This window comes from Cryptomeria japonica, chromosome 4 (genome assembly GCF_030272615.1).
Source record: "Cryptomeria japonica chromosome 4, Sugi_1.0, whole genome shotgun sequence".
Lineage (NCBI taxonomy): Eukaryota > Viridiplantae > Streptophyta > Pinopsida > Cupressales > Cupressaceae > Cryptomeria > Cryptomeria japonica.
In genome coordinates, this window is record NC_081408.1 from 560,514,934 (window position 1) to 560,537,582 (window position 22,649).

General features: G+C 34.2%; 1 protein-coding gene across 1 annotated transcript in view; it reads left to right on the plus strand.

The window, feature by feature from the left end:
- Positions 1 to 21,700: 21,700 nt before the first annotated feature.
- The window catches only part of LOC131029459 (protein CHROMATIN REMODELING 35), a 144,387-nt gene continuing 143,438 nt past the window's right edge, over positions 21,701 to 22,649 (plus strand). Inside the window, exon 1 of the mRNA XM_057959956.2 lies at positions 21,701 to 21,884. The gene's annotated coding sequence lies outside the window, so the exon portion shown is untranslated. The remainder of the gene's footprint in view (positions 21,885 to 22,649) is intronic.

Genomic DNA, 22,649 nt, shown 5'->3' on the forward strand with positions numbered 1-22,649 from the left:
ACACATGATGTGATATGAGATAAAATAAGAGATAGCAGTGTGTATGCATGAAGAAAGACTGTTACAGAGGCACAAAGAGGTCACCGAGAAGGTTATCAGTGAACAGTCAAAGAACAAAGTAAACAGAAGGGTTTACCGAGTTTCATTATGGGTTACTAAGGTATGCTACAAGCTAGGTAATCTTATTCAGAGCACATAGAATCTGCTTTAGCATTTCAGATGTAAAGTTGCAGATATTTGTAAAGATTATATTGAAATATTTTGAAGTTGTAAGAGAAACCTTTAACAGGGTAAAAGACTCTAACCAAGTCTATAAATTGTAAATCCTTTAACCAGGTGCTACACTTATATAGTGTTGTAAAAATCCTTTAGTAAGGTAGATATAACTGATCTTAATACTCCTAACAGGGTAAGCTATCAGAAATAGCTAAATGTAGCTCTAACCGAGCATTCTTTATTATTGCAGTAGTGAAGTTGTGGGTGCCATCCCCATCGTAGTTTTTCTCTCTAACCAAGAGTTTCTGCGTGACCAAAATATATGTGTTATGGAGTGAATCATGTATGATTGTTATCTGTTGATTATAGTTTTATTTTATGTTACTGCACTATTCTGTTTATGCATAACAGTAAGGTTATTATCAGAGAAAAGTTTTGGAGTACTGATTCACCCCTCCCCTCTCAGTACATTAGCTTTCTATAAATTGGGCCTAACACTTCCATGTTTTTGCAAAATCTCTCACTTGCTCCACTATGATTTCCTTTATCATACTTATACATTCTATCATTGTAATCATTAGATTCATCAAGATGAAAAGAACTGAATGCAGATTCAACTTTGTTAACCGAAGACCCATTATTATCAAAATTACTCAACTCAAAAGCATGTAGCTTACCGATAGTAGCATCCAAAGAGACTAGCATGTTTGGTACAGACCTTAATTCATTAATTGCAGAGACTCAAATGGCATGAGCAGGTAGAAGTGTTCTCAGCAACTTACTTGTTACATCCTTTTCTTCAATAGTTCCTCTTGCTCCTTTGATTTTATTGATAGTTTCCTTTAACCTTGTACTGTATTGGATTATGTTCTCACCTTCATTCATTCTCTTGGATTCAAGTTGTCCTCTTAGACTGTCTACTTTTGCTCTTTGAACATGTTCATCACCACCATACACAGATATAAGCTTATTCCACATAGCTTTGGCATCATTACAACCTTCTAGATCATTAAACTCTGAGTCAGTCAATGCTAATGTTATTTCAATCATTGCTTTAATATGTTCTTGCTTTGCCTTTATCTCTTCCATTGTCATCGGGTAGCTTCTAGGTGCAGTGTAATCATTCTCCAGATAATATGTTGCATATTCTCCAATTCCTGATAAGTGCAGCTTCGTCCTTTTCTACCATGTGGTGAAACTTGACTTGTTCAACTTTGGTGCATCCCTTTTATACATCTTCGGATCTTGCCTCAAGTTCCTTTAAACTTTTCTTTCGGAGTTCTAGCTCTGATACCAATTGTTAGTTAGATGAGAGGGGGGGGTGAATCAGATAAACTCACAATTCCAAATATTCATCAGATTCAACCTCAGTAGAACTTACTTGATATGCAACTATGACTGTAAATCATTCAAACTCATAAACTGATAAACTTGAAACAACAAAACACATTTAACACTAGATTTAACGTGGAAACCCAAATAGGGAAAAACCACTGTGGGATTTCGGACCCACTAAGAAAATATACTCTTCCAGAGTATGCTCGGTTAAAAGCCAATCTTGTTAAAGATTACATAAACACATTGCTAGATGTGACCCGGTCAAGGGATTTCCCTCAGATTTATCAAGATCTTGCACTTTGTTAGAAGTGACCTTGTCAAAGGATTTCAAACACTCATTTAGAATGTTACCTTGCTAGAGGATTTACAAATAAGACTGTTAGGTCCACTCGGTTAAGAGATTTCATGTCACTTACAAAAATAAATAACAGTAATAAAATATATCTGCAACTTCACATCTAAAATGTTAAAGTAGACTCTATATGCTCAAAATAATCTTGTCATAAGACTTATCTTCCTCCTTGCTGGGCTTCTCAATCTGTTCTTCAATCAAATCTTCAATCTTCTGTACTCGGTAATTACCTCTGCAGTATCACTGCTCTTCTATTTTCCTGCATGCTTTGTTCATCAACTTTTCCTTATTTATAAGCAATTCCTAACTGCTTAATCTCCTTAATCACATTTCCCATGATTAATCTTAGCCATCAGATCTTCAAACTTGACTAGGTTCATTGAATCCTTTGAATTGAAAAACGTTTTATCTTGCCTTGAAACTTGTATACCTTCCTTGGTACTTGTGCTCGGTTATGACCGTTCAATCTATGTTGTAGATCCAACTCTTGAATTTTCATTGTTGTTGATCCTTAACAAACTTCTTGCACGACATTCCAATCTTCTATAAATCTCCAGCTCATTGGCATCCTTCATTTAATAATGTATTTATTCATCCAATGCATTTGGTTACTGCTCGATTGATACTCAGTAAATACTGAACTTTACTCGGTAGACATTATTTCTTCTTTAACTGACACTGATAACCTTGGTGTTTACCGACTAGCTCCTTACTCAGTAAAATAGAATAGTATCAAACCTTTACTCATTCTATTACATGAAATCTTTTCTCCTTCTTATTCAGTCTTCGAATACACATATATAGGATATCAAAACAATCAAAATAACATAATCTCATCACTGTCTAACTCGGTAATAGTTGCCCATTGAATAACTTATTACTCCCCTTCAATTTCATATTCTTTCTGTGTCACTTATCGGCATCTTTACACTCATCAAAACATACTCTTTAAGATATGGCAACATCATATTGAATCAGAAAATCAATTGCTTGACATCAATGACAAAATAATATTATTAAGACAGTAATCATCCTTTATCAATTATATCATCAATCTCCAACAACCTTCTCAATATCATCATACCAACAAACTTATTGTAATGCCAACACTATCATCCTTAGCATATGCACTAACCCTAAGGACATATGCGCAAAACAAAGCAAAAGCGCTAACTTCAGCTACAAAAGCACAAACAAACAATTCAAAAGCGTTATTGTATGCAAATGTGCTAACATCCTTGGCATATGCGCTACCAAAAAGAGCATAAGCGCTAATATATGCATATGCGCTAAACCTAGTTTCATATGCACTAAATCAAAATGCAAAATCGCTAACCTAATACCGAAAATTGCAAAAAAAAATTAAAAATTAAAAAACAAGCCTAAAACATGAAAAGTTGCACGATAAGTTGAAAACAAAGCTTGGGATAAGATACATATTGGATACCCATACTCAGGAGGTCGCTAATATCATTGAATGCACTCAAATCGATGGTTCTCCACAGGAATCACCATTTCGCCACCTCACCAAGACAATTTTCTTCACAAGTTGACAAGAATGACAATAAAATTAAAATTAGCCTTGGTTAATTTTATATTTACTATTTGAAAGGGTAATTAATGCTATTCAATGGGGCAATTTATTTTGTTTTTAAAAAATAAATTTAATTGATGGGACTTTTTTTTTCCAATTATCGTGAGATCAATCATTCAAACTAGAGTTTTCCACAATTTCACGATCAATCTTCTGAGGGAGCACACAATTAGGATTTTTAATCTTCGCCAGGCGTACTATCAAAACTTGATTTAATCTTTGAAATAATGTTGTCTTCACATCATTTCAAAGAGGGGAAAAATGTATACACATAAAATTGGCTATGAGCGATTAAATGAATATCATATATTTATTTAATAATTATTCTTCTATTAAATAGTTAATTTGAAAAGATTAATTTATTTAATTCATTTCGTGTCTTTCTATTAATTAATTTAATTGAAATATTTTATTAATTAATTCATCTATCATATTCCTCTAATTAATTAAATATCCAATATTTAATTATTCTTTTAACTAACCAAGTTAATTAAATATCTAATATTTAATTATCTCCTTCAATCACTTAAATATCTAATATTTAATAGTTATTCTCCTATCCTATAGTCTCAAAATATTAAATAATTCCTAAATTATTTAATCCCCCTCTTCCAACTCACCTTCCATCTCCACTTCATCTTCCCTTTGCCAACTCATCCATCATGTGGCTAAGGAAATTAATATTTCTTAAATATTAATTCATCATTTATCTTCAACCACCAAATTTAATGAATATTGTGTACATACACATATTTCATAGCCATCTTCTATATTCTCTCCAACACCCCCTACATCTTAGGAAGGACTTGAGTACACTTGTCCTATCATGCCTAAATCTTCTCCAACCATCCCTAGATTCCATCAGTCAGCAACCCAGTCAAGGTGAGATGAGTGACACTAGTGTTCTCCTTCCTCCTTTCTCTCAACCTTCGCCTTTTCTCACAACCATCCAAATCTGTAGATCTGATCATGACCGTTGATATGAGCCACATCATCTCATCCTCTCAAGGTCTATAAAATCAAGAGCTTCAGTTGAGAGAGAGTTAGACTTAAATAGACTTCAAGTGCATTTTCAAGCAAATCATTTGTAAAACTTATGCATTTGTGAGTTTTAATCTTGAAGCAAATAGCAATTATCATATAGCATAATCATTTTAGCATAATCATGTAGTATTGCATATCGTAGCATTTGTTAACTACTAGTTATCAGTCCATTCTTCATATGCCATCTTGGAAGCTATCAGTGCATTGTCTGAGAGCACACCATTTGCAACCAGGAATAGTGGAGTTAGGACACAATGAGACATAAACCATGAAGGTAATATTAGTATTTTTATTTCATATGTATTTCATGTAGTTTCATTGGTTGAGATTGGATTTCCTGTAGCATTTCCATTTGTATTTTGTGAAACTAACTTGTTGCAGGTAGCATTCTGAGGATGAAATTCAAGTAGACACAATAGGTATGAAATCTAAGGGTATCTTTGGCCTATTCAATATATCCAATGTTCATTGTCTAGCTTCTGTTATTGGTGGCACATATTTATATCCCAAACCTTGATTCTGTGGGTTTTCATTTGGCAAAACAAGTTCTAATATTCCTTGCTTTTATAGCCCTAATCCTATGGTGCCATCACATTCGTATTTTTGTAACATCTTGAAGCCATTTCTATATTGATGTAGAGGTATCCTGGGTACTACCATGTCATCCTCCTCTCTATATATCCAGTGATTAATATCTTGATTTAGAGATTCTTCTTGTAGATCTCCCCATCTAATGAAGGAACAATAATTTGAATATTTTACTATTTCTTTGCCTTTGTCTTGCTTCATTGTTGTGTTCTGAGGCTTCCCAAAGGACCTTGGAGAAAATGATGATTGTTTGTCGTTTGATGTCCTTGAAATGGAATATTCTCCACAACCAACTTCTTTAATATGCAAAGAAGATGTAGTTGGTGCATTTTTCTCTGTTTCTTTAATTGATAATGATTCCATTTGTAGGTGAATAGGAGCTTCTTGATTGTTTGGTACTTGATTGTCTGAGATTTCCCTTAAATGATTACAATGTTGGAAAGGGTTCAGGTCACCATGGACAGTGATCTCTATACCATTGTATGGGAACTTTACACATTGGTGAAAAGTTGATGGTACTGCTTGCATTGTATGTATCCATGGGTGACCTAACAACATATTATACCCCATTTCTCTATCTAGTACTTGGAAGGCGATATTTGTTGTAGTCGATCCCACTTGTACTGGTAAAGTCACCATACCTTTGGAAGGGCGTTCCTCATCGTCATAGGCTTTTATATTGATTCTCTTAGTAGAGTCAATATAATGTTCAGAATATCCCTGAGCTTTGATCAAATGTAGAGTGCATATGTTGAGGCCCGCACCACCATCTATTAGTACTCTTCAAGCCTTTTTCAGTCAATGAAAGCTTCTAAGTGCAACGGATCATTATGCATGAGTCGGTTTGCAGGAACATCCTGTTCAATGAATGTGACCTTTGAGCCTGACAGTTTTCCCACCATTGATTGAAATGTGTTCTCATCAATATCCCTAGCAACAACCAAATCTTGTAAGGCTTTATCCAAGACTGCTTTATGGGCTGGTGATATGCGCAACAACTCAAATAATGAAATTTGGGCTGGAGTTCTCTTCAATTGATCCACCATATTATAGTTGCTAGTTATTGAAGGCTGGTTCAGAGGTACTCCTTGTAATGTGAATTTAAATCTTCTTGTAATGACGACACAATCTTTGCTTCTAGGATTCACTATGATTGTAGCTACCATTTCATGTCCTTGACTTAGCATGTTAATGGCATAGTCAAATGCTACATTGGTATAATTAGTAGTATTGTCTTGTGTATTAGAATTGGAAGCCTTTCCCTTGTCATGTTTGACAAAAGAATCTTTGAAAATGGTATGATTTATATTTGGTGCTTTATTATCCACTGTAATCTCACCTTGATCTATGAGATCTTGGATGAGATTCTTCAATTTGTAGCAAGTTGTTGTCTTGTGACCCTTATTACAATGACATTCGTAGAAGTCGTTGCCGTTCCACCAAGCAGGCTTAAATGGACCTGGTTCATATGGCCTAGCTTCTGGTAAGGTTATAGCATTTCTCTATATCAACTTCTTCAGTGTTGATTCAATAAGTTCTCCAAGGGGTGTGAAGTTACTTCTAGGTGTGCCTATCCTTGGAGGCCTTGGATTATTTGATTGTAGCATATTGGTGTCATTTGTCTGAGACTAGTTCTTATCAATTGATCCTTGTAAAGATATTGTTGGTTGAGCTCTGTTCACAATACATGCATCAACAACTCCGTCATTTGTGACATTTTTGTTTCTAGACCAAAATTTTGGTCTTTCATTGCTTATGATGGTGGTTGGTCCAATATCCTTTTGGTGTTTCAATATCCCTTATTGTAATAGGTCTTTCTCACATTTCATGCCTTTTTCTGTTATGTCTTTGAAATTATTCAAGCATTGCATTTGTAATGGATATTTAATCGGAGGCACAAGATTTTCATTAAAAATGTCTACTTGTTCTACTTCAGGGATGTGACTGAGGCATCTACGATATAGGCCTCTCCATCTTTGTAAGAATGTAGCGAAAGTCTCACCTTCTTTTTGTTTCATTGCACACAAATCCATTAATGTGATTGGATTATCTATGTTGAAGGCAAAGTTGGATATAAATAACTCAGCTAATTCTCCCCATGAAGTAATTTTTGGCGGAAGGTGTGAAAACCATTCTAGTATTGTCCCTCCCAGGCTCTTTGAAAATAATCTCATCAAGTATGAATCATTGTGAGCTACTTCAATGCATGTCGTGAAGAATTCTCTTATATGATCTTGAGGATCTCCTTTCCCTCTATATTTGTCAAATTTTGGTGTTTCGAAATGCGGGGGAAAAGGTGACATGTATAATTTTTTGTCAAAAGGATAAGGATAGAGATCTTCCATGGTATAGCTCTTTATATCATTTCCCTCTTATATACTGGCCATTTTCTTTTGTAGGTTCTCCATTTGTTGAGTCAAAAGTTCTGTTTGGGTTATTGGTGTGTTGACTTGATGAATGTTCCCTACAAAAGGAATAGTATTTGAGTACCTTTGAGCTTGTTGAAATGTAGATAAACCAAGTAACTGTGTACCATAATTCCCAGTAGGTGGTGTGAAGTATGCAAATTGTGGAGTAGCATTTGGCTGAGCCAAGCTTGTTATCCCTGGATTCACATTCTGACTATTGTAGGAGGAACCGACCGAAATTGTTGGTTGAGTTATATTTTCCAAGGTAGTGGTGTGAGATATTAGAGCTTGTAGCATCATATTTGGCACTGCCCATGTTGTAAGATTGGCACTTGGTGGTGTCACTATTGACTATATTGAGGTTGTAGCCATATTTGGCGTTGCCCATGTTGTAAGATTGGCACTTGGTGGTGTCATTGTTGATTGTATTGAGGTTGTAGCCATATTTGCATTTTGAGATATACCTTGTGTTGTTGTAGCAATTGTTGCTTGTGTCTGCGTTGTAATGGGTATTTGAGGTATATTCTGGTTTAATGTCATACCTTGTGGTAGTATTGTTGAAATATCTACCCCTGGTAGTAGTTTGGCCCCATTTTGTACTAAGAGAGCGAGATACCTATCTATGTCACTATTAATGAGAGCGTTGAGAATCATTAATGTTGCAGGATATTTTTGGGCTACTTCGAGCTCTTCCTTTGTCAAATTATGTCGTATTTCATCAAGGGAAGACATCTTGTTTAGGTTTGTTGACATTGTTGCAGGTGTGTAACCTTGTGTTTGTTGTTGTGTGGATAGATCCATATTTCACGTCGGGTTCACCAAATGTACCTAGACAGTAAATAAGCATAAATTGCATAAATCATATTATCAAAGAGTGAATCACAACTCTAAATCAAATTATTACTCCTAAATAACAATAGAATAAAGCTAATTATCAATTGAATTGAAAGAATAATCTATCTAAGACTCCCTCAATTGACATAGCAAGGCTTCCATTTCTCTTCTCCATTGTTGTTGATGTAGGTGGCTCTCAAGTATTGCACTTGATTTCCTACATAAGATAAGCAACAATTTTGAAGACTGTGATTCTAGACTGAATTGAGAAGAGAGGTTGAATTTATAGATTTTCAACACAAAGGGGGTGAGAAGTAGAACTCAAGTGTTGATTGATAGATAACTAAAATTGATTGATCAATGAACTCAATTGATTGATTTGTCAACTCATTTGATTGAGTAGTCAACTAGATTGATTGAAGAGTGAAGTGAATAGATGGATTAGTCAACTCACTTGATTGATTAGTGAACTGAATAGACTAGGGAGAAGACTGAATTGATGGATTAGAAGATTGAATTGATTTTGAGTTAAAATGGATGATTGATGAGTTAACTGAGTTAACTGATTTGATCAATCAATTCTGATTTTAGCATGTGTTGTAGGAATTTGAAATTGAATTTGATTTTCATTTTCAATTTGGATTTGAATTTGGTCATTCGAATGCTGAAATGTACATGAAATTAATTGAAATTCAGATTTGGGGAAATGTGAATTTGGAAGAAATGAAATTAGATGAAATGAAGTGAAATTCGAATTTGGGAGAATATGAAATGAAATTAGATGGAATTATGATTTGGGTAATTGGAGGAATAATTAATTAATTTAAATAATTTAAATGAAATTATTTAAACTTAGGAAATAGAATTAATTAAATAATAAAGATTATTTAACTAAGGAAAAAATCATAATTAACTAAATAATTAATAATTGAGATAAGGTTAGATGATTAAAATGATTTGAGAATAGAAATAGAATAATTAGAAGCGTTGAAGGGCGATGATAAGAAGAAATAGTTAATTTAATCAAATAATTAAAGAATTACTTAATTAAATAGACAAATAATTAGTGTGGAATTAATGAGACATTTTTAGGTGTCTACACTTTCCATTGTTGGATCCACTAGCTGAATCTTCTGTCAGTTCATCATCAGAATCAGTCACACCTTCCTCATCCGCATAGTAGCATGATTTGTCTTTGTTTTTCCTGTACTTATGCTTGTTCTGATAATCATGGTTAGGCCTAAAAGATCTTCTAGCTCTTTCTTCAAATCTTGAATTCTTTTCAAAACATCTAGATGCAAAATGACTTATCTTATTACATGCAAAGCATTTAAAAGGTGATTTTCCTTCATACTTACTTCATGTCGGTCCTTTAGATACTATTCTAGCAAATAAAGCTTCAAGTTGCTCAAACTCTTCATCTTCTTTCTTCATATCCTCTAGTTCCTTCGCATATAAAGGTTTCCAATCACTCTTGCTGGTAGATGATGTAGATGCATGAAAAGAAGGTTCAAATTTCACAACACCAGAAGGTTCAAATTCCTCAAGCTCAAAAGTAGATAACTTTCCAACCAAGGTATCCCTATTGATAGAGGTGATTTCCCTAGTTCTCAACTCATTAATTGTAGTAGCCTTCATCTTATAGGCCAATGGCAAAGTTCTCAGTACTTTAGAAACTATTTCATCTTCCCTTTAAAATCCACCACAACATTGAATTCCCAAAACAATCTCATTAACTCTCTCCATAAAAGCAATAATCCTTTCATCTTCTTCCATCTTCAGGTTTTCATACCTCACCCGGTAACCATCAAGTTTAACAATTTTAACAGTAGGGTCACCTTCATTCAGAGTCTCCAATTTGTCCCATATAGCTTTTGCAATTGATTTGTCAGTTAGTCTCATTATTTGCTGATCAGAAAGTGCACACAAAAGGGGCTTCTCTAGCTCTACAATCATTCTCAAGCTCTTTATCCAGACCTGTCGGAGGAGGATTGCTAAATGCCAGATTAAATGATGTAACACCATTCTCAGTGATCTCCCAAATCTCCTTTCTAAGACATCTCAGGTGAGTCTCCATCTGAATCTTCCATACCCTGTAATTTGTTCCATCAATACTAGGAATTTCTTTCTGGAAAACAATTGTAGATGTATTTGATGAACTTGAACTGCTAGATGCCATAGGATCTTCCTTAAATGATTAAGCTTTTGTAGAGAGGACCAATCTCTGATACCAATTGTTAGACAACTCAAATAACTAGAGGACAACTAAGACGGGGGGGGTGAATCAATTGTCATCGGATTATAGAACTTTAAGCATTCAAAACCTTATTATCGGAACACATAAACTCAATACCAGAATGCATAAACCAAATACCATAATAACAAATAAACCAAATACCATAATAACAAATATAGCAATTAAACATAAGCATAAATCACATAACAATTACCATCCATCCATAACACATGACACCAAGATTTGTACATGGAAAACCCAGTAAAGGGAAAACCCACGGTGGGAAGCCTACCCACAGTCAGATAATACTTCCGCAATAAGTATGTGATTACAATATTAGGGGCCTGCACATGCAGGAAGGTCAACAACCTAGAGCGCACTGCTCATCACAAAAATGAGCCTCACTGACTACAAAAACATCAAACTACAATCTGGAAAGAAGAGTGAATTGCAAGTATAACATCTCCTATGCTTGAAGTTCCGCTTAAGCTCAATACCGGAGGCCTTAAACCTCTCTTACAAAACCAATTTGATCACCTATGATTGACCAAATCTTTTGTATATGATTACATCATTATTCGCACATAGATAAACCTATATCCTTGACCTATGATCTACAAAGAGATCTTACATCATATTGGAAATGGAATTATGATGTTAGATGATGATTTAGTGATTGGGATTAGGAATATTTGGATTGGTGTCTTAAAATGAACCTAATAGGGTTTAAATGGGTTGTGTTATTAATGAAAGGATTCAAGATAGATAGATTAAAGGTTGATCCTATATTCATGCATGGAAGTAGTAGTTATATGAGTAGATTGCATAGGATTATGGTTGCATTCATGATGTTATTGCTTATAGTGATGTTGTAAGTAGTGACATTGAGATACCCTAGGGAAGATGGTTAAATATTGAGTTGTGTTTATCTATGCTTGCATTATGAGATCATATGATTCCTTTTTATATTTATGTTCATATTGGTTATATGTATATAGTGTGTATGGTTGTTTAATGCATTTGATTAAATGGATATATGTGTTGTATTAGATGATTAAAAAAAAATTATCCTTTTTTGCATGTTAGTTATCTTTATTTCTCTAGGGTATTTTGGTGGGCATTACAATGAACACTTTGTTTAAGACATGCAAAGATATGCAAAGATATGGTACAAAAGGGAGTGATATGGGTGCCCCCTCTTAAGATATCAACATGGATTCATGTTGATGTCTTAAGGAAGCTTAGAGACAAGGATACCTTATCTTCAACAGCAAGGAGATATCCTTTAGGCAACAATGTCATAAATCCAAGCTAAAGAGGGAATACTCTTCAAGCAAGGATAAGATAGTTGAAAAAGAGATAGCCCGCAACAAGTATAAAGGATATCCTTGGAGAAAAAGAGGTATTTTCTCAAAAGACATCTATCTCCAAGAGGTGTTTCTTGAATACCAAAAGAAGGCAAGGAGAACAAGAATTCATACCTTCATCATATTGCTAGGTGAAAGAGATTGTTGATGAAGGATGACACAATTTTGACTCAATGAGAGGAAGTACGTTTATAAAAGATGTACATTGCCAAGTTAAGAAGAGGTTGTAGCCAAGGACTTACACCTCTTGTATAAGAGAGAATCCTTGAGCAAACAACAACTTTACACAAGGAATGACATCAAATCATGAACAAACACCACTCCACAAAGGAAAAGTGGATCCTTAGAAAGGAGAGGGAGAAAGAAATCATTGCCCCCCAAGTGTAAGGACAATGAGAAGAGTTACATAACAATCCTAAAGATAGATTATTCATAAAAGATATCATTTCAAACAAAGAATAGGTCCTCATAAGGGACACACATGTACTCGCATGAAGGACAATTCTTATGCAAGAAAGGACATCAAGTTATGAACAATGCAACACAAAAAAAGAGGTAATATTTGAAGAGAAAGAGAAATAATAAGAATCAAAAACTCCTCTAAGGAGATATTAGACATAATAAAATACACAATATACTCACACGAATTAATATCCAATGTAAGAAAGGGCATTAATTTATGTAAAATACAACTCTAAGGAAGAGGTAATCTTCAAAGAGAGAGAGAGAGAAAGAGAGAAAGATCACATATTCTCCTAAGGAGGGATTAGTCATAAGAGACATACCATTCCATGCAAGAAAGGATATCAACACATGAAAAATGCAACCCCTAAAAAAAATAGTGATACTTTAGATATAGAGATAAGGAAAAAGCCATCCTTGCCTCCCAAGCAAGAAGACAAGGAGAAGAATCACACATTTCCTAGAGATTATTCATAAAAGACATGTCCTTTCAAACAAATATTAGGTCCTAATAAGGGACACACATGTACTCACATGAAGGATAATTCTATGCAAAAAAGGACATCGAGTTATGAAAAATGCAATCAATAAAGGAAATGGTGAAACTTTAAAGATGAGAGAAAGGATAGAAGTAAAAGAGAATCACATTGCTAACCCCAAGATATTTGAAATTGAAAAAGCTCCAGATCTAATGATAGAGAGCCCCAAATAAAGCTAACTACTTGTGTCATAGGGTGGGGAGAAACATGAGGGTGAAAGGAGTGCTAAGACACTACCTTTTCACCAAGAAAGAGAGCAAGATTTATTGAAAAGCATATACGAGCATGATCGTATTGTTCTTGAACAAATTCCTTAAATTCTTTACACTTTACAACAGAATGAGAACCAACACGACGAAAAATAAAATGTTTGCTTCCTTTTTTATGCTTAGTGCTAAACTTCACAAAAGGAAAAACAACATTCTTGTCATACTTCAATTTCCAAAAGATTCTAGCAGCCAAATTTTCTTGATCATCAATAGGTGTAGGCTTATTCTTTTGAGATTAAGGAAAAGAGGCATTATTAGAAGAAGAAGGATTATCATCAATTACTTTAACTTTCCCGCTATCAATAAGTTCTTTCATTGCATTTTGAAAATTAGGTCAGTCATTAGCATGGTGATCATGAGTTTGATGAAATAAACAAAAAGGAGTTTTTGAAGAAGAAGCACTTTTACGTGAATGAATGGCTTGTTGTCTTGCAAGATGGTCTTTGAAATATTTAATCCTAAGGAGGTCATCCATAGGAGATTTATTACCATTTCCTAGGCCTTATGTGGTAATTTGTGTAGGAGGGTTTATAGGGACTCTAATTCCTTGTTCAAATTTTCCAAGTCCTTGTCCTCTAAAACCTTGTTTTGATATTATGTTAAAGCCACTCCTATAAGATTCCTTTAATTGATAAGGTGGAGGAAAATTGTATAAATTTATTTGAAGCTTGTAGTGTAAGGATGTTTAGAAGGAATGAAGGGATTAGTAGATGAAGAAGAAATATCTTGTGAAGGAAGGCTTTCCTTTCTTTCATCATCAATATCCTCTTTGGTAGATTGGGAAGGAAGATCCTTATCATCTAAGGCCTCATCTTTGATTAATGTTATGTGGGGAGAGAGATCATGAATGAAATGTATGACATCATCTTCTCTACAAATATTTTGATGTTTAAGATAGGCTCTTGGAGAATAAGGATGAGCTAGAGAGATGGAAACGCCAATGGTTTGATTTTGCCCCCCTTGCACAAGGGTATGTGTATGAGAAGAAGATGGGTCCATGTTTCTGTCCAATGCTTCCTCTCCATTAGAGAGATCATTGATAGGAGTATTAGCTCTTTCTTCATTCACATTAGATAACCTAGGAGAGGTACGCATATTAGCATCTCTAGAATTAGGATCTACAAAAGATTTGAGGTGATCTATATATGAAATGCATTTTCCTAGAAACATCACCATAAAACATGTACTATAAATGAAAGCTTTGAGATCAAATTGATTGAAAGGAAGTAATTTTGAAGGTCTAAAACCACAATATGCCAAAGTGCTGTGAATGAAAAGAAGCATGGTGAAATGGAAGAAGCCATTATCCAACCCATGATTTTGATAGATATAAGTGAAAAGAAAGGTAATCATATGTGAAATAGAAAATAAATCATATCTATTAAGTGCCATAATTAATGTTGAAAAGTGAAGCAATCCACAAATCAAATTAACCAAAATAAATTATGGTTTTTATATAAAAAAACCTCTAAATTTATATAATTTGATTAAAATGAGATCTATGAATCTGAATTTGAATTTTGAATGTTTCTAAATCATGTCTAAGATAATTAATCCAAATTAAGCAAATCACAAGCTCAATTTTAAATTAAAAAATTAGGGTTTTGAGACTAACCACTAAATTTTTGAAATTCAAATGGAAATTAAATTTTAAATTGCATAAACACTCAAATCTGAGAACATAAATCAAAATTGAAGGTGTGAGGAGTCAGGTTCACCAAAATATAATGGGTGGAAAATTAGGGTTTCCACCATTAGATGTATGAAAACCACTAATTTACACCATTACATTCAAAAGAGGGGTGAATCCAATAGATTCAATCACAAACCAATATTGATAAGGACTGAATACTAATTGGATTCAAACAGGGTGTGAATTTGTTTGCCCTCTTTTGTGAGTTGAATTGTTGAAATTAGGTTAAAGTGTTGAAAATGAAGGTAAAAATGCATAAACAATGAGCTACAATTGTCAAATTGAGGCACTCACCTGGATCTGAGCAGTATATGCAGATTTAGACCATAATCCTGAAAAAGCTCCAAAAATGTCAAGATTGGAGCGCCCGTCACTCTGGTCCTCCTAACTTTTCGCACACCAAAAGGAGTTGATTCATCTCTTCAAATAATGCCTATTCTGAAGATTGCATCTCTGTACCTGTTTCCTGCACACATAAAGAAAGGGAAATAGGTTGGGAATAGGGGCTTGCCTAGGTCAAACCCTGGTTAAGGAATTAACCTTGATTGAAATATTGCAAATACTAAAATAAATAATGGAAAGGTATACCTCATATCTACAATAATTGATAATGATGCTTTGCTTCTTAAATGTAGTCACATATGTTGTATGAAATGGCATGAACATGACAAAACCCTAATCACACACACATGCTTGCATATGAAAGATGTAATGTTACTCCACAATTGATGAATGAAGAATGCAACCTTGAAGACCTCTAAAAATGCTTTATGATGAATGCTTGAATGTTTGATGATTATAATTTCTCCCTTCTCTTATGGTGTCCATATATGCAAATGAGAGGGGAAAGCCTCCTTATATACATTCCCATCAAAAAGTGTATTAATTTTTTGACATAGGCTGACACGGGGAGAGATTTCCCGCTCATTTTTTAGAATGCAAGAGGGGACCAAGATAGGGCCCAATTAAGGAGGACTAGAGTGTGGCACCTTGGTCCCAATGAGGACCAGAGCACCATGACATGGTCCTACCCTATTTTGGGGCCAAAATAAGGGACCATGCAGTGCATGAGATGAAAGTAAAGCCACATTTGCATGATGAAGGCATAATCAAGACTTAATTAGGAATTGGGAGACACACACAAAGGTGAGGGAAAAAAATGTGGACTAAATTGAAAGGGGGTACAATTTAGGATGCTACAACTACAAGGTTCGTTGCCTAAAAGATGAAGGCTCGCTGTCGAAGGGCTTAATGCCCAAAAGAGAACAAGTAGACAAAATGAATTTCTATAATTACATCTTACATATGCATGAAGTACACTTCCAATCAAGCTCAATAGATAGAATTCACACACTTCATTATCTCTTCAGTCATTTGCATCTACTTTGATCACACATCACATCTGATTACTATGTCACATATCTATATTTAAGGAACAATGTATCACCACTATTATCAATCCCAACATATAATATTGTTTATCTAAGGAGAATTGTATCACCACTATTATCAATCCCAAGGTATAATATTGTTAATTCAACATTTCATTTATGGTTTATGCTCTACCCTACCAAGGTTAAGCTCTCTTTTACATCATCATCCTTGTAGTGGAGGTAAAAACACAAACATATGGGTTGACTTAAGCAAGCCTTTACACAATACAACATGTTTCCATCTTATAACATGTGTAAATGTTACACATCCAACAATAAATAGTTTCAGATTTGCATAGAGCAAACTGATACACACAATCCCAAACTTATAATAGGCAAAAACCCCTAAACTATGCCAATTAGCTCACTTTTAGGTTGAATTTTGGAAGAAAATATCTATAGAGCATCCTAATCTAGAATTCAAAGCCTTAGTTGATGAAGACATCACCGCGTCTAGGGCACCTAGTTCACTAGACTAACACTTTCAACTCCAAATTTTAGCTATATGTTCCTCTTTGTTTATCATTTCCAAATTTGAGCTTCTATGTTGGTTTACTATTATGTATATTTATGTTAATGTTGAATCTTGTCAATTTCCTATAATTTTACCTAGTCATTACATATTCACATCAAATCAAATCAATCAAAAGGGAAAATAATTCTACACAACATCCAACTCTCCTTTGGGAATGAAGTTAGATATTATTGGCTATTTCCTCAAATGAATGATAGTGATTTGGGAATTAAGATCTTAGTTTATGTCTCTAGGCTAGGATTCCATTTCATTATCCAATAGGACAAAATGTAGTCACATTCTGAAGTGCACACACCAAATACTATTTATCATTATTGATTTGAAAGGATAAATTGTGGTTTGGCTATTTTGGAAAGCTTCCACATAGTCTCAAGCATTTTTTTACCTCTCGATATATACACTTTAATGAGAAAATTTTCAAGATGAGAAGAGGAAGAATCAATGTAAAATAAAAAGGGGATGGGTAATAAGGAAGTTAAATCATGCAAATAGTTGAGAAATACATCATAGTATCAAGTTTCCATAAAGAATATTTGATGCAGAGCCTTGGTGTAGGTATAGAATAGGTTCCCCCTAGTCCAAGAACAAACCAAGGATTCTAGCAATCTCAAAACACTATAAGGGGTTAGGGAAGATTAGTTTGACAAGTCTCACATCCCTTCCTTCTTAAAGGCTTCCTCACAAGGTCACTTCCATTGAGTGCTTCATAAGGTCTTCTAGAGGCTCTTAAGGACCCTATATCCCAATAATGGTTTGATCCCCTCTCTAATGCATCAATGCCTATTTAAGGTTTGGTTTGAACTCCCCTAGGTCAGGAAGACCTCCTTTAATGATCAAATTAGGTTCCCTCTACCGGTTTGAGGTGATTGCTACAATAAGGCCTACTAGACTGGTTTTCCACACTTAACTCCTATTTCTCCAAAGGAACCAGACAAAAAATTTCAGATTTGGATACCCTTTTGAGAGTTTAAAAACACATCCCAAGGGTTCTGATAGTTTGGGTACACAAGAATCCAAACCCTATCTTGTTTACGGGACCTAGTAGCCCCAATTAGGCCTATTTTACAAAGGAGTGTGTAGACACAAATCCTATTTCATCAAACCAACTCAAGGGAAACTCTTATAACATGGTAAATTCACAAATTACTAAGTTTTAGGCCATTATCAGACCCCTAACATCTGATATGAGACCTGTTTGCTTGCACTTACACGGTGGCTACATGGTGTTGCCCACCTTAATGCATCAAACCCTCACCTCCAACCGATCCTAACCTGCTAAAGGCCTTCAAAATCTTAAAGTACATTGGCCATACTTTCATCCCCTCAAAAGATGTGAGCCACCAATGAAGGATCAACAAGATGAGGCCATTTCTTTGCAAAAACCCTAGGCAAACTGTCAAATCTAGATCACTTCCAGAAAATTGCAGGTTTCTCCCTTGTCTTGGTGAATTAGGAACTCAAACTTGATTCATATGAAAGGTGATTGGCCACTCTAACACATCCCACTGGTTTCCTAACTCCAAAATGATCGTACATTATGGTACCCCGATCAAAACAACAAAATTGCAGGAAATTCTCAGAATTCTATTGCTTCAATGATGCCAAAATGTTTACAAAACTTTCTCTCTCCCCAATGATGATTGGAAATTAAATTTTATACCTTAATCAACGGTTATCAACCACCTTTTGAACCGAGGTGACTATTGGAAGGAAGTTGCTATTTGCAACCAAAAGTTGTCATTAAAAGTTGTCAACAAAAGTTGTCAAGTTTGAGCAACTTTTGACACATGTTAAATCTGCCTACCTAGAGTGGTTTCAACATGTCTTAAGTCTACCTAAGACAGATCCAACACATAAACACCTATAAAATACTCAACTAAATACCCCTAGGCCCATATGCCCATGGTGGCTTATCAATTTTCCAAATCCATGAAATTGGGTGACAAGGTGGGGTTTATTACAAAAATCAAACAAACAAGACTACCCTATTACATAGATTTAAAGGTCAAATTCCTATGTGTAACCTTTAACCTTTATTTCTCTTATCATCTTAGTCATGAGGTGCTCCTGCACCAGTATTTGTACCAAAGGGTGCACAAATCAATAAATTATGAAGAGATGCAACTAAATATGAAGGAGAAGTATAATATTAACAAGCTCTTCAAAAAGTAATTATCCAATGAGAGATAGATCTTTCTTATCCTCGTATTTATTATGATTGAAAAGATAGATTTCTCATCATTTTTAGTCTCAACGGTGAGTTTTGGTTCAATGGATTAAGAAGCCACACACAAAAGTTTAGGTGAGCACTTCTTCACAAAGGTAAATCAAGGTTTGACAAGCTTGTGGCATAAACAAATTATAGAAAAATAACCAATGACATATCAAAAGGGTAGAAATGCATATGATATTAAAAAATATATAAAATTAAGATAAAAAATTTCATAATAAAAATAAGAAGTTAAACCCTAACGGGATATAAGAGTGGAGGGGTTTATCAAACTGAAAGAGGAAATAATTTTTTTTTATATAAACCTAGGAGAAATAAATATAAACTAAAAATATAAAGAACTTATCCTAGATAAAATAGTTGTGATGATAAAAGAATAAGATTTGTTGGGAAATAAACAAGTTCAATACCAAAGATTGTGAAGATCAATTTATAGCCAATAAACTAATCAAAGGATGAGATTCAAGGCTTGGATAATGGCAACATGAAAATCTGAAACTCATATGCAAATATGAAAAATAAGTTGCCTTAATTGTGGAAAACCCATGATTAGATCCTTCTTCATTATGACATTTGCCAAAAATTAGCTTGTTAACCATGCTTGATAGACTTATCTTATGTGAACTTATAACAACAATAAATATGATTAACATTAGCATAAGATAACAACAATTAGACATAAATCAACAACATAACATCCACACATAACACATGATTTATGTGGAGAAACCCTTGTAGGAAAAAACTCCACCAGAAAGAGAGGACAAGCTTGTATTAACAACAATACAAGTGTTACAATACAATCACTTCCATTTTCCTCTTTATCTCCACCATAGAATCATCTATGCACATGCAAACAACCTCCTTATGCCTCCCATATGTCCTTCATTCCTGTAGAGAAAACTACATTCAACAATTCCCCGTTCTGTTACACATAAAATCCATACCCAGAGGGTGAATTTATAGAATGACAAGAGCTCCAAAACCACCAATACAGGTTCCCAAAGAAGACTCTTCATTACTCAAGACCACAACCCTTGGGATCCCTCCAACATGGACACCTATACTTGCAAGATAAACATTACATTAAATGTAATAAATGATCAAAAACCAAGAGACACCTGTTGCCTCTTCCATACTCCCACTTGGAGAAACCCATAGTTCACTCTTTTTCCACTTTCTTGTCATTAAATATCTTATTTTGGACATTCATAAGTGACTAAAACAATATTAGATATTTGTGTTCACCACCCACTTTTATCACTGCTAGTGTAACCCACCACCTCTTATGAATGTATTACAAACAATAGTGAAAAATAAATATTACAAATTATTTTCCCAATACATCCTAAGTGCCTTAGGACACTTTCCAAGGATGTTGGAACCATGTCATATAATTTACAAGGTAGATGACACCTTAATCCTAACAAGATTAAATGCATAAAAAAAAAATTAATTTTGCAGATGAGTTACAACAAATGTCATGAAGTCATTTGTCTAGGTTTAGAAAAATTAGTGAGGCTTAAAAAAATTCTTTAGAGCTTTTGTCAATAACTGTAGGTTACTTCCATAGATATGGGATTGATTATGAACCTATGAATTTGATCTATATATATATATATATATCTTTGAATATTCATCTTCAAATGTCATGAATTTCTATACAATTTTCCACATAAAATTTGGTTGTGTGTTTGGGAGTTTGTATGTAATAGGGATACCAACTCTTTTGTGTCAAATCAATCCATAAGGATCATATCAAGTCAATGACGAAAATGATCAAAGACAATAATCAAGCATGTCATGGATGCCTTAGATGATGAAGTGGCTGTAACGAGTGCTCCTAAATAAAAATACAAGCTAAGATTTGGATCAAGATCTAGGAGCCCCCTTAAATGAACCAAGGTTAACCCCTTAAATACAAATCCAAATGTTGCAAAAAAAATATTTCATATGCTAAGTTAGGACACAACAATCAAGTGAGAAGGGTAAGGTTGACCTTTAATTTGAATCTGGATTTTGAAAGTTGAAGGGTCACATTTGCAATTGCACACTTGATTGAAATTCTATATGCAATTGTAAATATGACTCAAGGCACGAAATTGACAAACCTAAAGATTAAGATTGGTCTCTAGAGATGAGTGTAGAAAAAACAGATAAAAACTCAAATTATACCAACTCTCAACAAAAATTACACCATTGATAAATTTGATTATTTACATAAAAAAAATTCAATATAAAATGAATAATTTTTTTTACACAATATTAAAAGTGATAATAAAAAATATGGTATAAATAGATTCAAACACACACAATTTTACGTGGAATACATACAATAATAATAATAAATAAACAAAATATTTATGCTTATGACAGAATTCAAAATTTTCGCACGACAATAGAAGTTGATCCTCATAAAACGAAGAATTTTATTTATTGTTCCAAGTTGTTTGGCAAGCTATCCTATGCCAATGGAGGGCACCAAAAAATAACCGCACCTACGCTTGTTTTCAGAATTCATCAGATGGAAGTCCATACACCAGCATTTCGATTAACTTCAGTTTACTCAATTATAATCTCTAAGGTTTTATGTACTACCCAGAAGTTTACTGAAAAGACAGTGGAATTGGAAACACACCCTACGTTAACATTATTATCACCCACGTCCTTTCGAATGAATTTTCATGTAAGTTGATTAAAGATCATAGAAACTAGCAGCCTTGCAGAAGAAGCCACTGAATATTTGGTATGTTTTCAAATATGTTTTGTAAGCTTATTGAATTAGGTGGTAGGGAAGCTATTTAATTAGTCAGGTAGTGACGAATGGAAACTTGTCAAATTCCGCTCCTGCATTTTTCTTCAGTTTGATGTTCTTTTTTATTGGGCATGCTATGGACATTTTTTCTTTTTCTTAACTTAATCTCCCAAGGAATTAGCTGGCACTGTGTTTCTATGGTTTAGATACATTATAAGCTCTGATTCAAGCCATGTTGCCTTATATTCTTATGGTCTTTGGGTGTTTTGCAATGGACATTTTAATGCCATTTTTTGAGTTGGTACTAGATACATTGAATATGTGCTTTGAGCTTACATCTTATTACTGCATTCTAGAGTATACTCAGATGGTTTCGAACCTTGAATCGATACCAGACTGTTTTGTTAATATTACATGCATTGAATCTGTGTACTGGCATATCATTTCAAGGAAATTTCTATCGCAGTAAATTATATTGTATATGCGTTTCATATGCCTTCGTAATAAGCTTTGAAGGACCACTTAAATTGTGGGTTGTTAATGCAGCCAGAATTTTTTCTCATTTGTGAAGATTATGTTAAGAGTGTTCTTAGGATCTTGCTCAGCAGGTGAGTTTTTTAACCACCGAGCTATTCACCCTTTTTATAATGGGACTTTTAGGATTTCACTAGATGTAGGGTGGCAGTTTTTGAAAACCCTGAAGCAATAGCGAGGTTGAGGTGTTAGCAAGCAATAACACTGGCTCTATCACACGTT